We start from the raw sequence: 17,706 nt of genomic DNA on the forward strand, positions 1-17,706 counted from the left end.
TTGGCTTTCCAGTTGTGGGAACTCGCTGTGAATCGACTGCTATCTGTGGGGTTATGATAAATCTAGACAAAGCACAGATCTCATCTTTACACAGTTTTTAAAATTGATGCTGCCTTTATTGGGGAAGGGTGCTTGTCAAAGCTGTGGGCTATTCTCCGTGATTCCTTCTTTAATTTAAAAATAAGTGTGTGTTTGGCAGTATAGAGCCGGGTTCCTGCTCTGGGAGCTGCTGGGCTGCAGTGTTGAAGTTCTGAGTGCAACAGATGGTTTTACTGGATGACTCCTGTGTCTATTCGGTAACGCAACGCCCAGTATCTTTCCGGCTTTGCAAATAGTTAGACCGGGAGAGCAATCCTGTAAAATCCTCAAGGGAGGGGGGGTGGGGGCGGAGATGCGATTACCCACCCCCCACCCACAAGAAGCTTTTTAATCCAGGAGACATTCCCTCCGACCCCCACCTTGCTGATCAAAGCAGGGACACATACATGGGTGATAGGGTACCTATCTGACCTGGGTGTAGTCTTGGTGTTTTATGCAGGTAGAATCCATGTTTAGCACAGTATACACAGTCAGACTCCCCCCATCATCCAACCAATGTTCCTGGTTAATCGGCTTTCGGAATGGTGTAGCACGGCACCCAGACCTCCGGAGGGTTGAGCTCAATACTTTTAAACGGAATTAAGGATCAGATAGTTTGAAATTAATTTAATTTCGGTGTTTATATTTCCTCCCTTTAAACCCTTTTTCGGTTGAGGGAGAATTTTAAATCGAGCAATGTGTTCAGTACTGGGGCAGTTTTGTCATTGCTGGTGAAGGCCATACTCTCCGCTCTCTCTCCTCTTACCTGGTGTTCATGTATCTGGGAGTGTCCTTCCGCAGCACCCTGGCCTGTTTCAATGTCAAACTCCATGCACTAACCAAGCAGAGGTTAATCTTCAAACCACATTCTGTGCTGTGGCTGGGAAGGGAGAGGGGGGGGGGGGGGATTCTTTCTAAGTTCTGAGGCTGGGTGTACCAGGTACCATTGTTACTTATTTGAAGTTCCTCATAAATAAATTTCCCCCTCAGCAACGCACCACACCTTTTCTGTGAATGGCATTGAAAACTGAAGGGCTGAACAAGCTGTCAGTGGGGGAAGCTTGACAATAGGAACTAGCTAATCCTGGGATTTACTGCTTGGCTTCGATTAATGTGAAGTGAAACATACTGTATTATTGTATTTTTCTAAGCATTTTCTCAAACCCTGTCCACTGTATCGGTTTCCTGACTTAAGTCAGTTGATGTTATTTTTGAAAATATCAATGTGTAGAGATTTGGGTGCTCCAAAATGTTTTGATGTTTTTTCAAATCATGTTGGAAAATATTTTGGAGTTGATAAGAGTTTGGGAAGGGTTGGGTTCAGACTGTGCAGCCATGTCCAAAAATGGTAACAGTCATTCTTTCTGAGCAAGTGTTTGATTTGGCTTGGCCTGAGGTTCATGCATTAGGTCATTTTACTGCATTAGGTATATATCATTTGAAATGTCTGAATTTCTCTCGCATACCAAAGAAGTGACATTGTTTTACTCCCCCCCCCCCCCCCCTCCCCTTTCTGATTAACGTATGATCGTTGCAAATTCTCTTGTTATTGTTACCCAAGTGAGGGTGATAGTGGTTTTTCTCTTAATCCCCTTCTTCCCGCCAGTCCATTCCTGGGGCGTGATACACCAAAAATGTTTGAGGAAAGAAGTTTAGCTCCTTGAGGCCACGTTTGAGGATGCCCCAGTTTGAGATGTTAAGAGACCGAACATTAAAATTAAACCAAACAGTGCGGTGGGATTCAGGCAGTATCTACAGGGTGCGTACTGGGTACAGCCTGTCATGGGACCTGTAGGAAAGGTTGAACTTTTTTTGCCATTCCTTCCTCTTTTGAATCATTATTCAAAGGTTGGACAGGCACCTTTATTTCATTTTAAAAATATATTTTATTGAGGCATTTGTATTATAAATTTTAACAATGGACAACACACCCCCCCCCCCCAAACCAGCCAACATGGCTTACATAACCAACACCCCAAAAAAGATTCTCCACCAATCTGCCCCCATCTTGTCCGCCTCCCCCTGCCTCCTCTTTTTAACCCCCACCTGCTGACAGCTTAGTTCTTTCCAAAGAAGTTGATAAACAGCTGCCACCTCTGGGCAAACCCTACCGTCGAGCCCCCCAGGGCGAACTTAGTTTACTCAAGCCTGAGAAACCCAGCCATGTCACTTACCCACACCCCCGACTTTGGGTGGTCCGAGTCCCTCCATACTAGCAAGATCCGTCTCCGGGCTACCAGGGAGGCAAAGGCCAAGACATCGGCCTCTCTCGCCCCTTGGACTCCCGGGTCTTCTGACTCACCAAAAATCACCACTTCTGGACTCCAGGCCACCCTTAGCTTCAGAACCTCCGACATGACGTCAGCAAATCCCTGCCAGAATCCCCCAAACTTCAGACAAGCCCAAAACATGTGGACATGGTTCATGGGCCCACTCACACACCGGCCACACCTATCCTCCACCCTTTCAAAAAACCTGCTCATCCGGGTCACAGTCATATGTGCCCTGTGGACCACCTTAAACTGTATTAGGCTCAGCCTGGCGCACGACGAGGATGCATTAACTCGCCTCGGTCTTCTTAAAAAAACACTTCCAGGACTGAGCAGTGTTGATGGGAAAATTCCGAGCTGTTCTCTGTAAACTGAAAAGCCATGGGATGGTGTATCTTTGACAAGATACGTCTGTGCTCATGCATTGCAGATGATATTTATTATTTATCAACACATTTTGAGTCTCCTCTTTTTTAATTATTATTTACCATAAGAGTCTTTATGCCTGTCAAACAAAGCGACCCCTCTGGCCCAAACTACACCAAATAGTGAATGGCAACACTCCCGCTGAAGTTTATTATTTTACAAATGCACTAAACATCAGGAATGAAGCGATTCCAAACACAACTAAAAGAAGTTTCTGTTGAGAGGAATTGTGCATTTGAACTGTGTATTTATATTTCAGTTGTTGGGAGATTTGAGTCTATATTAGGAGGCTACTTGCTGCCTGCATAATATTGCTGATGTAAAGTTTCTCTGTGCTGTAATAAAAACTGAAAATGATGGAAATGCTCAGCAAGCCGGGCAGTCTTTCTGGTGAGAGGAACAGGGGTGATGCAAGGAAAAGGAGTAGGAGGAGGTAATTCAACCTGTCGAGTCTACTCCACCATTCGATAAGATTGTGGCCAATCTGCTTGTGGCCTCAACTCCAGTCTCCTGTCTGCCCCTCATCACCCTTGATTCCCATGTCAATCAAAAAACTATCTAACTCAACCTTGAATAGATTCAATGTCCCAGCCTCCACTGCTTCTGAGGAAAATTCCACAGAAAAAACAACCCTCTGAGAGGGAAATAAAATTCTCCTCACCTCTGTCTTAAGTGGCAGACCCCTAAATTTTAAACTGTATCCCCTTATTTCTGGGCTTCCTCAAAAGGGGAAACATCCTCTCGGCGTTCGCTCTGTCACGTTCCCCCAGAATTCTATGTTTCACAGAATCACAGTGCAGAAGAGGCCCTTCGGCCTAACACGTGAAAAACATCTGACCTGTCTACCTAATCCCATTTGCCAGCACTTGGCCCATTGTCTTGAATGTTATGACGTGCCAAGTGCTCATCCAGGTACATTTTAATGGATGTGAGGCAACCCGCTTTTACCACCCTCCCAGGCAGTGCATTCTAGACCATCACCATCCTCTGAGTAAAAAAGCTTTTCCTCACAATCCCCCCAAACCCCCTGCCCCTCACCTTGAACTTGTGTCCCCTTGTGACTAACCCTTCAACTAAGAGGAACAATTGCTCCCTATCCACCCTGTCCATACCCTTCATAACCTTCCACACCTCAATCAGGTCGCCCCTCAGTCTTCCCTGCTCCAAGGAAAACAACCTAAGCCTATCCAACCTCTCTTTATGACTTAAATGTTCCATCACAGGCAACATCCTGGTGAATCATCTCTGTTTCATTAAGATCACCTCCGGAATCAGCCAAGTGAACCTTCTCTGAGACACTTCTAACGCAATTATATTATTTTTTTAAGTAAGGAAACCAAAACAGTATTCCAGGTGTGGTCTCATCCAGGCCCTGTACAGCTCCAGTAAAGCCTGCCTACTTTTATATTCCATTCCCCTGGCAATAAACTCCTGCATTCCATGTACTTTCCTAACCACCTGCTGCCTAATTTTGTGATTCATGCTCCAAGACACCCAGATGCCTCTGCTGTTATTCATAGAATTTACAGTGCAGAAGGGGGCCATTCAGCCCATCGGGTCTGCACTGGCCCTTGGAAAGAGCACCTTACCTTCGCTCACACCTCCACCCCACACCTCCACCCTATCCCCATAACCCAGCAGCCCCACCTAACCTTTTTTTGGACACTTAAGGGCAATTTAGCATAGCAAATCCACCTAACCTGCACATCTTTGGACTGTGGGAGGAAACCGGAGCCCCCAGAGGAAACCCACGCACACACGGGGAGAATGTGCAGAGTCCGCACAGACAGTGACCCAAGCCGCAATCGAACCTGGGACCCTCGAGCTGTGAAGCAACTGTGCTAACCACTTTGCTACCGTGCTGCCCCGTTTTGGAGTCTCCCATTTAACATTCTAACATTTCAGGTTGATGATATTTCGTCAGAAAAGAAAAAAGAGATGTAACACGTATTGGGTTAGTTCAGATGGGGTTTTTTTTTTTGAAGTGGGGGGGTGGTGGAGTGGAATTGAGGACGAACCAAAAGGGAAAGTCTGATTGGATTGAAGTCAGGAGAGGTTAGACTTTAGGACAAAAGGGATGATGGTGCAAGGCAAAATGAGGTGTTAATGACAAAGTCCTTTTGCCTTGTGCCATCATCCCTTTGTCACTTCATGCCTCCTGCCTTTCATCCTAACACAGACACTCCCCCGTCCCCTGCCTCCACATTTGCTTAAAACCAGTTAGCACTTTTTTGTCAAAGATTGCTGCCCTGAAACTTTGGGGTGGATTTTCTGTCTTTCCCCATTGATTTCCTCCGGATGCTCCGGTTTCCTCCCACAGCAGGTTAGGTGGATTGGCCATGCTAAATTGCCCTTAGTGTCCAAAAAGGTTAAGTGGGCTTACAGGGATGGGGTGAAGGTGTGGGCTTGGATAGTGTGCTCTTTCCAAGGGCCGGTGCAGACTCGATGGGCCGAGTGGCCTCCTTCTGCACTGTAAATTCTCTGATTCTATAGTATGGTGCAGGAGGGAGGGTTTCAGATTTCTGGATAACTGGGGCTCATTCTGGGGTTGGTGGGACCTCTACAAACGGGATGATCTACACGTGGACCAGAGGGGTACCAATATCCTGGGGGGGAAATCTGCTAATGCTCTTCGGGAAGGTTTAAACTAGTTCAGCAGGGGCTTGGGAACCTGAATTGTAGCTCCAGTATACAGGAGGTTGGGAGTAGTGAGATCATGAGTAAAGTTTCAAAGTTGCAGGAGTGTATCGGCAGGCAGGAAGGTGGTTTAAAGTGTGTCTTCTTCAATGCCAGGAGCATCCGGAATAAGGTGGGTGAACTTGCGGCATGGGTTGCTGCCTGGGACTTCGATGGTGTGGCCATTTCGGAGACATGGATAGAGCAAGGACAGGAATGGTTGTTGCAGGTGCCGGGGTTTAGATATTTCAGTAAGCTCAGGGAAGGTGGTAAAAGAGGGAGAGGGGTGGCATTGTTAGTCAAGGACAGTAGTACGGTGGCAGAAAGGACGTTTGATGAGGACTCGTCTACTGAGGTAGTATGGGCCGAGGTTAAAAACAGGAAAGGAGAGGTCACCCTGTTAAGGGTTTTCTAAAGACCTCCAAAAAGTTCCAGAGATGCAGAGGAAAGGATTGCAAAGATGATTCTGGATAGGAGCAAAAGCAACAGGGTAGTTGTTATGGGGGACTTTATCTTTCCAAATATTGACTGGAAACGCTATGGTTCGAGTACTTTAGATGGGTCCGTTTTTGTCCAATGTGTGCAGGAGGTTTCCTGACACAGTATGTAGACAGGCCAACGAGAGGCGAGGCCACATTGGATTTGGTACTGTGTAATGAACCAGGACAGGTGTTAGATTTGGAGGTAGGTGAGCACTTTGGTGATAGTGACCACAATTTGATTACGTGTACTTTAGTGATGGAAAGGGATAGGTATATACCGCAGGGCAAGAGTTATATCTGGGGGAAAGGCAATTATGATGCGATGAGGCGAGACTTAGGATGCACGGATGGAGAGGAAAACTGCAGGGGATGGGCACAATGGAAATGTGGAGCTCGTTCATGGAACAGCTACTGCGTGTCCTTGATAAGTATGTACCTGTCAGACAGGGAGGAAGTGGTCGAGCAAGGGAACCGTGGTTTACTAAAGCAGTCGAAACACTTGTCAAGAGGAAGAAGGAGGCTGATGTAAAGATGAGACATAAAGGTTCAGTTACGGCACTCAAGAGTTACAAGTTAGCTAGGAAGAACCTAAAGAGAGAGCTAAGAGGAGCCAGGAGGGGACATGAGAAGTCTTTGGCAGGTAGGATCAAGGATAACCCTAAAGCTTTCTATAGATATGTCAGGAATAAATGAATGACTAGGGTAAGAGTAGGGCCAGTCAAGGACAGTAGTGGGAAGTTGTGCTTGGAGTCCGAGGAGATAAGAGAGGAGCTAAATGAATATTTTTCGTCGGTATACACACAGGAAAAAGACAATGTTGTTGAGGAGAATACTGAGATTCAGGCTATTAGACTAGAAGGGCTTGAGGTTCATAAGGAGGAGGTGTTAGCAATTCTGGAAAGTGTGAAAATGGATTAGTCCCCTGGGCCAGATGGGATTTATCCTAAGATTCTCTGGGAAGCTAGGGAGGAGATTGCTGAGCCTTTGGCTTTGATCTTTACGTCATCTTTGTCTAGAGGAATAGTGCCAGAAGACTGGAGGATAGCAAATGTTGTCCCCTTGTTCAAGAGGGGGAGTAGAGACAACCCAGGTAACTATAGTCCAGTGAGCCTTACTTCTGTTGTGGGCAAAATCTTGGAAAGGTTTATAAGAGATAGGATGTATAATCATCTGGAAAGGAATAATTTGATTAGAGATAGTCAACGCGGTTTTGTGAAGGTTAGGTGTCGTGCCTCACAAACCTTATTGAGTTCTTTGAGAAGGTGACCAAACAGGCGGATGAGGGTAAAGCAGTTGATGTGGTGTATATGGATTTCAGTAAAGCGTTTGATAAGGTTCCCCACGGTAGGCGACTGCAGAAAATACGGAGGCATGGGATTCAGGGTGATTTAGCAGTTTGGATCAGAAATTGGCTAGCTGGAAGAAGACAAAGGGTGGTGGTTGATGGGAAATGTTCAGACTGGAGTCCAGTTACTAGTGGTGTACCACAGGGATCTGTTTTGGGGCCACTGCTGTTTGTCATTTTTATAAATGACCTGGAGGAGGGCGTAGAAGGATGGGTGAGTAAATTTGCAGATGACACTAAAGTTGGTGGAGTTGTGGACAGTGCGGAAGGATGTGACAAGTTACAGAGGGACATAGATAAGCTGCTGGGCTGAGAGGTGGCAAATGGAGTTTAATGCAGAAAAGTGTGAGGTGATTCATTTTGGAAGGAATAACAGGAAGACAGAGTACCGGGCGAATGGTAAGATTCTTGGCAGTGTGGATGAGCAGAGAGATCTCTGTGTCCATGTACATAGATCCTTGAAAGTTGCCATCCAGGTTGAGAGGGTTGTTAAGAAGGCGTACGGTATGTTAGCTTTTATTGGTAGAGGGATTGAGTTTCGGAGCCATGAGGTCATGTTGCAGCTGTACAAAACTCTGGTGCGGCCGCATTTGGAGTATTGCGTGCAATTCTGGTCGCCGCATTATAGGAAGGATGTGGAAGCATTGGAAAGGGTGCAGAGGTGATTTACCAGAATGTTGCCTGGTATGGAGGGAAGGCTGAGGGACTTGAGGCTGTTTTCGTTAGAGAGAAGAAGGTTAAGAGGTGACTTAATTGAGGCATACAAGATGATCAGAGGATTGGATAGGGTGGACAGTGAGAGCCTTTTTCCTCGGATGGTGATGTCTAGCACGAGGGGACATAGCTTTAAATTGAGGGGAGATAGATATAGGACAGATGTCAGAGGTAGGATCTTTACTCCGAGAGTAGTAAGGGCGTGGAATGCCCTGCCTGCAACAGTAGTCGACTCGCCAACACTAAGGGCATTCAAATGGTCATTGGATAGACATATGGACGATAAGGGAATAGTGTAGATGGGCTTTAGAGTGATTTCACAGGTCGGCGCAATATCGAGGGCCGAAGGGCCTGTACTGCGCTGTAATGTTCTATGTATGTTTTCCGCTATTGGCCATCGGCGGGATCTTCTGGGGCCGACATCTATGTCATTTTGGGTGGCTCGTCCTCCCCGCCGCCATTGAAGCCGTCAGGGAGTCGGTTGTGCGAGGGGCGGGGGTGGTGAGGGGCACCACGGACGAGGCTGGAAGATCCCATCAGTGGGAAGGGCTGGAAAATTCAGCCGGTTAAGTCTGTTTCTCTTTCTCCACAGCTGCTGCCTGGCCAGCTGATTGTTTCCAGCATTTTGTGTTTTTATTTCTGATTTCCAGTATTTTTGCTTTTGTAGTCTCCGCACTATATTGGTGAGACCCACACAGACACTGGGAGAATGTGCAAACTCCACGCAGACAGTGACCCGGGGCCATGATTGAACCTGGATTCTCGGCAGCATGAGGCAGCAGTGCTAACCACTGTGCCACCGTGTTGCCCGAGAAACAGAATTCATGCCTCAGATCAAAGACCTTTCATCAGAACTGGGAACAGTTATCATCTTTAATTTGAAAATGTTTTGTTTTGAAAGCGGTTTCTGCTGCTGTATATGTTTGAGGCCTTCGATGAGTTTAGTGATACAGCGAACTGTCAGATATATTACTGTTTATATTAAAGTAATGGAGAATTTAGCAATGTTATGCATCTTGTAGAATCTTTTGTCGTAGCGTTTTACAGCACAGATTCGTGCCTGTGCTGACCAACAAATGCCTAACTATTCTAATCCCATTTTTCAGCACTTGGTCCGTAGCCTTGTACGCTGTGGCATTTAAAGCGCTCATTTAAATGCTTCTTAAATGTTGTGAGGATTCCTGTCTCTACCACCCTCTTTAGGCAGTGAGTGCCAGATTACCACCACCCTCTGGGTGAAAAGGTCTAACCTCAAATCCCCTCTGAATCTCCATTTTCTTACCTTAAATCTATAACTCCTGGTTTCTGACCCCTCTACTCGGCGGGGGGGGGCATCTTCCTTTCTACCCTATCGATGTCCCTAATTATTTTGTACATCTCAATGAGCTCCACCATCAGCTTTCTCTGCTCCATGAAAACAACCCCAGGCTATCCAGCCTCTCTTCATAGCTGAAAATGTCCAGCACAGGCAACATCCTGATCTTTTCCAGTGCAATCATGCCGTTCTATAATGCGATGACCAGAACTGCACACAGTACTCTACCTATGGCCTAATGAGCATCTTATACAGTTCCATCATAACCACCCTGCTCTTATATTCTGTGCCTCAGCTAATATCCCATATGCCTTTTTAACCACCTTATCTACCTGTTCTGCTGCCTTCAGGAATCTTTGGTCATGCACCCCAAGATACCTCTGGTCCTCTCTACTTCTGAGTTCTACCGCCCATTATGTACTCCCTTGCATTGGTAGTCCTCCCAAAATGCATCATCCCACACTTTTCAGGTTAAATTCCATTTGCCACTGTTCTGCCCATCTGACCAGCCCGTCTATATCATCCTGTAACCTAAGGCTTTCCTCCATGCTATTTATCACTGCTTTCATGTTATCTGCAAACTTATTGATCATCTCCCCACATTCACACGCAGATAATGAATGTACTAAGACAGGTTGACAACACTTATTACCTGGAAAAATAAAAAAAGTGCCTAAAGTAACTCTCTTGGGAGCCGCAGGATTCAAAACAAATACTTGGCAAATTGCCAAGTGTGTATGATAGAATGCATAAATTTCATATATAATAAAGAACATTTTCCCTCATGGACCAATACAAAAATTAAAATGGACCTTACTCTGAATAACCATGTTACTTTTCAACAATAATTTTGTCAGTAATGTCATTTTTAAACAAATTTTAAATTGAGGTATGTAGAATTATTATTTTTGGCAGTTGATTCTCGTGGTTAAGAATATTCAGAATAATTGACTGTCCAGCAATGTTAGAAACAAAAATGATCACAACCATATAATTTGAAAAAATGAAAATCGCTTATTGTCACAAGTAGGCTTCAATGAAGTTACTGTGAAAAGCCCCTAGTCGCCACATTCTGGCGCCCCATAATGGAAAGGAATTATTTATAACTAATGGAGTTGCCATACCACTTGAACAGGTTTGTTTAGAGCACAATGGTGTTTTTCATTGAAATGATCATTTGAAATCAAAAATTACAATATAGTATTAACTTTCCATCCCCACAATTTTAAAAAAAATGGCTCTTACTTTTCTTCACTTGATTCTTTTATGCTTTTTACATGTTAATATAATCCACCTGTAGGGAAGGAAATCTGCCATCCTTACCTGGTCTGGCCTAGGTGTAATTCCAGACTCCTACAGCAATGTGGTTGACCCTTAACTGTCCTGTGAAATGGCTGAGTAAGCCACTCCATTCAAGGCCAACAGATCCATTTAATAAGAGACTAATCTTGGATTACGATTTTCAGTTTATTTTGGTTAAACGTAAATCTGTATTTAATGGTACCTACACCTCAATATCTTTGTCTTCCTATTCAGAGCTGTGTGGGTTTGACTTGCCACAATGCCTTCTTCCCTTCCTCAGCTATGTGGCTTTATTTGAATGAGCCACTTAATTACAGTAACTTGAGGAACTGTGACACTTAACATTCATCTTTTTTAACCATTGTTAGCTTGGTAATACTTTCAGTTCCCAAAATGCTAAAAGCAGTATTTAACCAGAAGTCTGGAAGCATTATCCAGTTGAATGTACAATTTGTTGATTAGGATGTAAGTTGTAAATCTGTGCTTGGAAACACACTGTGTGCTAGCAACAGTGTTGCTATGCAGCTTTTAGTTTTGATGTCTTCTATCTGTAGACGGACACTGCAGTGTTTACCAGGGTTGTTAAGAGTGCTGATCATTTCCAATCTGCTGTCACCCTTTTGACGATCATCAACCCCCACGTCACCAATGACTTTCCAGTTCAGGATTTTAAATTATTTCACGAATGTGACATGTCAGGCGAAACTTGCATTGTCCACACCGTCAAACGGAGAAATGAAACGATGGGGATTTTGATCCAGGAGCTACAACAGAATTAATGTTGCACTTCCTCCTTCCCAGCCTCTGCACCATTGGACTTTCCAATAATTCTCTCCTTCTCTCTGCGGAGAGTTGTGGCTCAAAGCTGACATTTGGCTATGTAAATGCCAGAAACCTTTTGCGTTTTACCCAGGCACCCTCTTGTCAGACAGGACTGTTCTCGTTTGGCAGCCAGTCAGCACTTTATGATCTGGACCAGGGACTCCCAGCGAATATGCTTTCCCCCCCACCCTCCTCTTCCCCACCACCTACCAAACCCAGTGACATTGAGCCCAATTGTAGGGTTGTCTGGGAAATTGGTTAACTTAGTGCAAATTAGGGATCCAACCCAGAGCCTGCCTGGCCTGCCCTGCTTGGAACCACAAAATATGCTATATTTGCCTATGGAACCATGTCGTGAGGGTTTGCTCAATTTGTTTTCACTGCATTTTTATGCATTTCCTAAATGTTCCACTTCAAAAAATGACACCCTGCCATCACTGACTCCCACTGGATGATGGCTACCAGTATATTTTGAGGAGCAGCGGTAGATTCTGATCTCCTTAAAAATGCTAATGTTGTTGAAAATGGATGGCATTTATTAACTATTGAAGTGGCTTTAAAACAGAACATTGATGTTGAAGCTCAAAGATTTCCTGTTCAGTGAATATTTCATCAACCCAGAGATACGTTATTCAAAGCACTGGAGATGTAAGCAACAATTTAGAAAGGACACAACTGTATGTTTGGAGGTACCATACCATCAGGAAGATTCCATGTTTCATGAGGCAAACACATATTGACAATGGAGAATGCCTTTCAATTTTCCTCTCAATCTTTTCCAAAGGTGTTAGACACCTGGGCTTTGGCCCCACAAGAGTTTATTACCCTCCAGTACTTTTCCGAATCTACTTGCATGTGAGCTGTACTGGCCAATACCAGTACACAATGTACAACGTCACAACTAAGTGTACCGCTGTCCTCGTGTAGTAGCCAGTATACTGTAGGGGTTACTTTGAAGCAATCAATATTACCCTTCCCTAAACCAGGGGCAATATAACTAATTGTAGCACCCCTAAAACTGCCATGGTTGAGATTAACCTGATGTGCATCACTCCCATGCTGGAGTCTCAGTCCTTAATACAAAGACACAAGTGATAGAAGCAGGAGTACACCACACGGCCTACCGAGCCTGCTCCGCCATTCAGTACAATCATGGTTGATCCTGGGCTTCAGCTTCACTTTCCCACCCATCCTCATATCCCTTAATTTCCCGAGAGACCAAATATCTGTGTATCCAGCCTTAAATGTATTCAATGAGGAAGCATTCACAACCCTCTGGGGGAGTGAATCCCAAAGATTCACAACCTTTTGAATGAAGTGATTTCTCTTTGTCTCAGTCCTAAATGATCGGCTCCTTATCCCGAGACTGTGCCCCCGTATTTTAGATTCCCCGATCAGTGGAAATGATCTCCGTGTCCACCCTATCAAACCTCTTCTGAATCTTGCAGGTTTCAATGAGATCGCTTCTCATTTCTAAACTCCAGAGAAAATAGACCCAATTTGCTGAGCCTCTCTTCATAGGACAACCCCCTCATCCCAATTTAATTAACCTTCTCTGTACCCACATCTCCAGTACAAATATATTTTCTGAAATACTGCACTCAGTACTCCAGATGTGGTCTCGGCAAAACCCTGTGTAATTGTAGCAAGACTTCTTTATTCCTGTACTCCAATCCCTTGCAATAAAGGCCAACATGCCATTTGCCTTTCTAAGTGCTTGGTGTACCTGTATGCTACCTTTCTACGTTCCTTGTACAAACACAACCAAGTCTCTTTAAACATCTACACTTACAAGTTCCTCACATTTGAAAAGAAAATTGGCTTTTCTATCCTTCCGACCCAAGGTGAATAACTTCGCACTTCTCCGAAGTTATACTCCATCGACCATCTAACATTCAATTAACCTGTCTATATCTCTTTGCAGTCTCTGTCCTTTCCACCTAGCTAGGTATCATCAGCAAACCTGACCATGTAACTACTGATGTCACTGGAGATAAATGTACATCTGTCACACAGAAAGTGGTTTGTAAAGCAGAGAAGTATTGATTGTCTACGTGTAGGCTGTGCATTTCTAAGCATAAAATTATCAGGTGGATTGCAGCACTGTAATACCAGGCCACCTGCAGCTCAAGGTGAACAAACAGCCTTCCCAAAATCTGCTGGTTCTTTTCTGTTCAACACAAACTCCATTGGAGGGCGGTTCCCCTCGGAGGCAAGATAAAGCTCAGTTCAGTGATGACTTCTTTGTCATTCTGGGAATGTAATGCAAGTCAGTTTGACACTTCTGAAATCCAAGCCAAACAAGGGTTCCCTTTCAGCTAAATGGAACCTAAGAATGTTTGGAGCATGGCGGTGATACAAAGTAAGATAGAAGTGTAAGAATTCCTACAGTGCAGAAGGAGGTGATTTGGCCCACCAAGTTTGAACCAACCGACTAAAAGAGCACTGTACCTAGACCCCTCCCCTGTCCTACCCCTGTAACCCCATAATCCCACCTAACCAGCATATCTTTGGACACTAGGGGGCAATTTAGAATGGCCAATTCAGCTAACCTGCACATCTTTGGACTGTGGGAGCACCTGGGGGAAACCCACCCAGACCTGGAGAGAAAGTGCAAACTCCACACAGACAGTCAACCAAGGCCGGAATTGAAACAGGGTCCCTGGCGCTGTGAGACCACTGTTCTGCACTGGGCAAATTATCTTCCTGATATGATATTGTCATAGGCAGCAGGTGCTGTACAAGGTTGGGGCTGACAGAAACGTTATAGTCTTGCAGGGGGTGGGTGAGAATTATTGTGTGGATCATTTATTTGTCAACTGAAAAGAGACCTTTGAAAAAGAACCATACAATGAAGGTGTATGGTTAAAGTGAATGTAGTTTAATTTGAACATGGAGGACATACTGGGCACCATTTACAAGTGCCCCGTGTGCAAGTTGGAGAAGACTTGAGCCTTCATAATGGCACATTTCTCAATACCGTTATTGCAAGCGCTCTGCCATTGTTGAACTTTGAGATATATCTTTGAGTTGTCAATGGTCAGCATGGGTGTTGTGCTGTAGGTGCTCTGCTCTGACCTATCTCTGCAAATGTGGCTTGGTGCATATTGTTGCATATGAGGATTTCCTTTCTTTTCTTGTCATTCTTTTTAAAATTTGAAGATGTAGTATTGATGCTATACAATCACAGAAGGATACCATTCGGCCAACTGTCTCTGTGCCGGCTTTTTGTAAGAGATTTCCAATTGGTTCCTCATTTCTCTCAGCCCTGCAAAATTTCCTATTCAGTTCAACATCTCGAGTTCCCGTTTGAAAGTTACGGTGGAATCTGCTTCCAGGTCACATACATTTAATGTGTAATGCTAAAATGGGTTGATACATTGAATTCCAATGTACAATCTGATTGCGATGAAGGGGCTTCTTCTATTTTCTATCACAGTCTGTCACTTTGTCAGGAGTCCTGCTGCTTGCACTTGGCCTCCACTTGCTTCACTCAATGACGCTCGAGGTGGTTGAAGTCTTGGATGCTTCTTCTCCAGTTTGTGCATTTTGGGAGAGCGATTCCCACATGTCGGTGAGGATGTCGCATTTTATTTAGGGAGGCTCTTGGAGTGAACCTGTAGCGCTTCCTCTGTCATTCTCATGTTTGCTTACCATTGCGGAGTTCAGTGTACAGCACTTGTTTAGGGAGTCTTGAGTCGGGCATGCGGACAGTGTGACCCACCCATTACAGCTGGTCAAGCATGACCAGTGCCTCAATACTGGGGATATTGGCCTGGTAGAGAACGCTCACGTTGGTACGCCTATCCTGTCAGTGGATTGGCGATGTTGGTGATATCTCTCAAGGGATTTGAGGTGTCTGCTATACATTGTGCATGTTTCTGATGCACGAAGGAGGATGGGGACCACAGCTTTTCTATAGACCATGAGCTTGGTGCTTGGTTTGAGGTCTCGGTCTTCGAACACCCTGTTCCTCGGGCATCTGAAGGCTGTGGTGGCGCATTGGAGTTGATGTTCAATTTCACCGTCCATGACTACTTGTGCCGAGAGGAGATCTCCGATGCATGGAAAATTATCCACATTTTCCAGGAGCTCGCCATGGATCCTGATGGTTTGAGGTTTCGGGGGGGCGGGGGGGGGGGGGCGGGAGTGTTGTGTGGCAGGAACAGGCTGGTAGAGCACCTTTGTTTTCCGGATGTTTAGTCTGAGCTCCATTCTCTCTTGCGCCTTAGCGAATCCATTGACGGCCCGGTAACTATAGACCAGTGAGCCTTACTTCTGTTGTGGGCAAAGTCTTGGAAAAGTTTAAAAGAGATAGGATGTATAATCACCTGGAAAGGAATAATTTGATTAGAGATAGTCAACACGGTTTTGTGAAGGGTAGGTCGTGCCTCACAAACCTTATTGAGTTCTTTGAGAAGGTGACCAAACAGGCGGATGAGGGTAAAGCAGTTGATGTGGTGTATATGGATTTCAGTAAAGCGTTTGATAAGGTTCCCCACGGTAGGCTACTACAGAAAATACGGAGGTATGGGATTCAGGGTGATTTAGCAGTTTGGATCAGAAATTGGCTAGCTGGAAGAAGACAAAGGGTGGTGGTTGATGGGAAATGTTCAGACTGGAGTCCAGTTACTAGTGGTGTACCACAGGGATCTGTTTTGGGGCCACTGCTGTTTGTCATTTTCATAAGTGACCTGGAGGAGGGCGTAGAAGGATGGGTGAATACATTTGCAGATGACACTAAAGTCAATGGAGTTGTGGACAGTGCGGAAGGATGTGACAAGTTACAGAAGGACATAGATAAGCTGCAGCTCTGGGCTGAGAGGTGGCAAATGGAGTTTAATGCAGAAAAGTGTGAGGTGATTCATTTTTGCAAGGAATAACAGGAAGACAGAGTACTGGGCTAATGGTAAGATTCTTGGCAGTATGGATGAGCAGAGAGATCTCGGTGTCCATGTACATAGATCCCTGAACGTTGCCACCCAGGTTGAGAGGGTTGTTAAGAAGGCGTACGGTATGTTAGCTTTTATTGGTAGAGGGATTGAGTTTCGGAGCCATGAGGTCATGTTGCAGCTGTACAAAACTCTGGTGCGGCCGCATTTGGAGTATTGTGTGCAATTCTGGTCGCCGCATTATAGGAAGGATGTGGAAGCAATGGAAAGGGTGCAGAGGAGATTTACCAGAATGTTGCCTGGTATGGAGGGAAGACTGAGGGATTTGAGGCTGTTTTCGTTAACGAGAAGAAGGTTAAGAGGTGACTTAATTGAGGCATACAAGATGATCAGAGGATTAGATAGGGTGGACAGTGAGAGCCTTTTTCCTCGGATGGTGATGTCTAGCACGAGGGGACATAACTTTAAATTGAGGGGTGATAGATATAAGACAGATGTCAGAGCTAGGTTCTTTACTCAACGAGTAGTAAGGGCGTGGAATGCCCTGCCTGCAACAGTAGGCAGTAGTGGACTCGCCAACACTAAGGACATTCAAATGACCATTGGATAGACATATGGATGATAAGGGAATAGTGTAGATGAGCTTTAGAGTGGTTTCACAGGTCGGCGCAACATCGAGGGCCGAAGGGCCTGTACTGCGCTGTTATGTTCTATGTATGCAAACACAGCAGTTATCTGCATACTGCAGCTCGATGACAGAAGTTGGGGTGGTCTCGGTTCTGGGTGGAGGCGTCGGAGGTTGAACAATCTCCCACTTGTCCTGTAGGTTAGTTCCACTCCAGTGGGGAGTTTCATGGTGATGGAGTGGAATGTTGCAGTGAGGAAGATGGGGAAGAGCATTGGTGCAATGAGACAGCCTTGCCTGACCTCCTCTTGCACTCGCTTTGGGTCTGTGTTGGATCCGTTGGTGAGGATTCCGGCTTGCATGTCATCATGTAGCAGGCGGAGAATGGTGACGAATTTCAGCGGGCAGCCAAATTTGAGGAGGATGTTCCACAATCACAGTTAACAGAGCCAAAGGCCTTTGCGAGATCGAAGAAGGCCATTTACAAGGGTTGGTGCTGCTGCCTACCGTTTTCTTGGAATTGTCACATGCTGAAGATCATATCCATCGAGCCTCTTGACAGGCGGAAGTCGTATTGAAACCCTGGGAGGAGTTTTCAGCCACTGGGGGGAGGAGGCAGTTGTAGGATTCTCGTAATGACCGTTCCCGGGGCGAACAGTAGGGAAATCCCTCTGTAATTTCCGCAGTCGGAACTGTCTCCTGCCTTGAAGATGGTCACAGTTACAGCACTTCTGAGATCTCCCGGCATGCTCTCCTCCT

At 45.3% G+C, this 17,706-nt stretch overlaps 1 protein-coding gene across 6 annotated transcripts in view; it reads left to right on the forward strand.

The window, feature by feature from the left end:
* The window catches only part of actn1 (actinin, alpha 1), a 292,127-nt gene that overhangs the window by 322 nt on the left and 274,099 nt on the right, over positions 1-17,706 (forward strand). The window lies entirely within an intron of this gene.

The sequence above is a fragment of the Scyliorhinus torazame genome, chromosome 2 (assembly GCF_047496885.1).
Source record: "Scyliorhinus torazame isolate Kashiwa2021f chromosome 2, sScyTor2.1, whole genome shotgun sequence".
Lineage (NCBI taxonomy): Eukaryota > Metazoa > Chordata > Chondrichthyes > Carcharhiniformes > Scyliorhinidae > Scyliorhinus > Scyliorhinus torazame.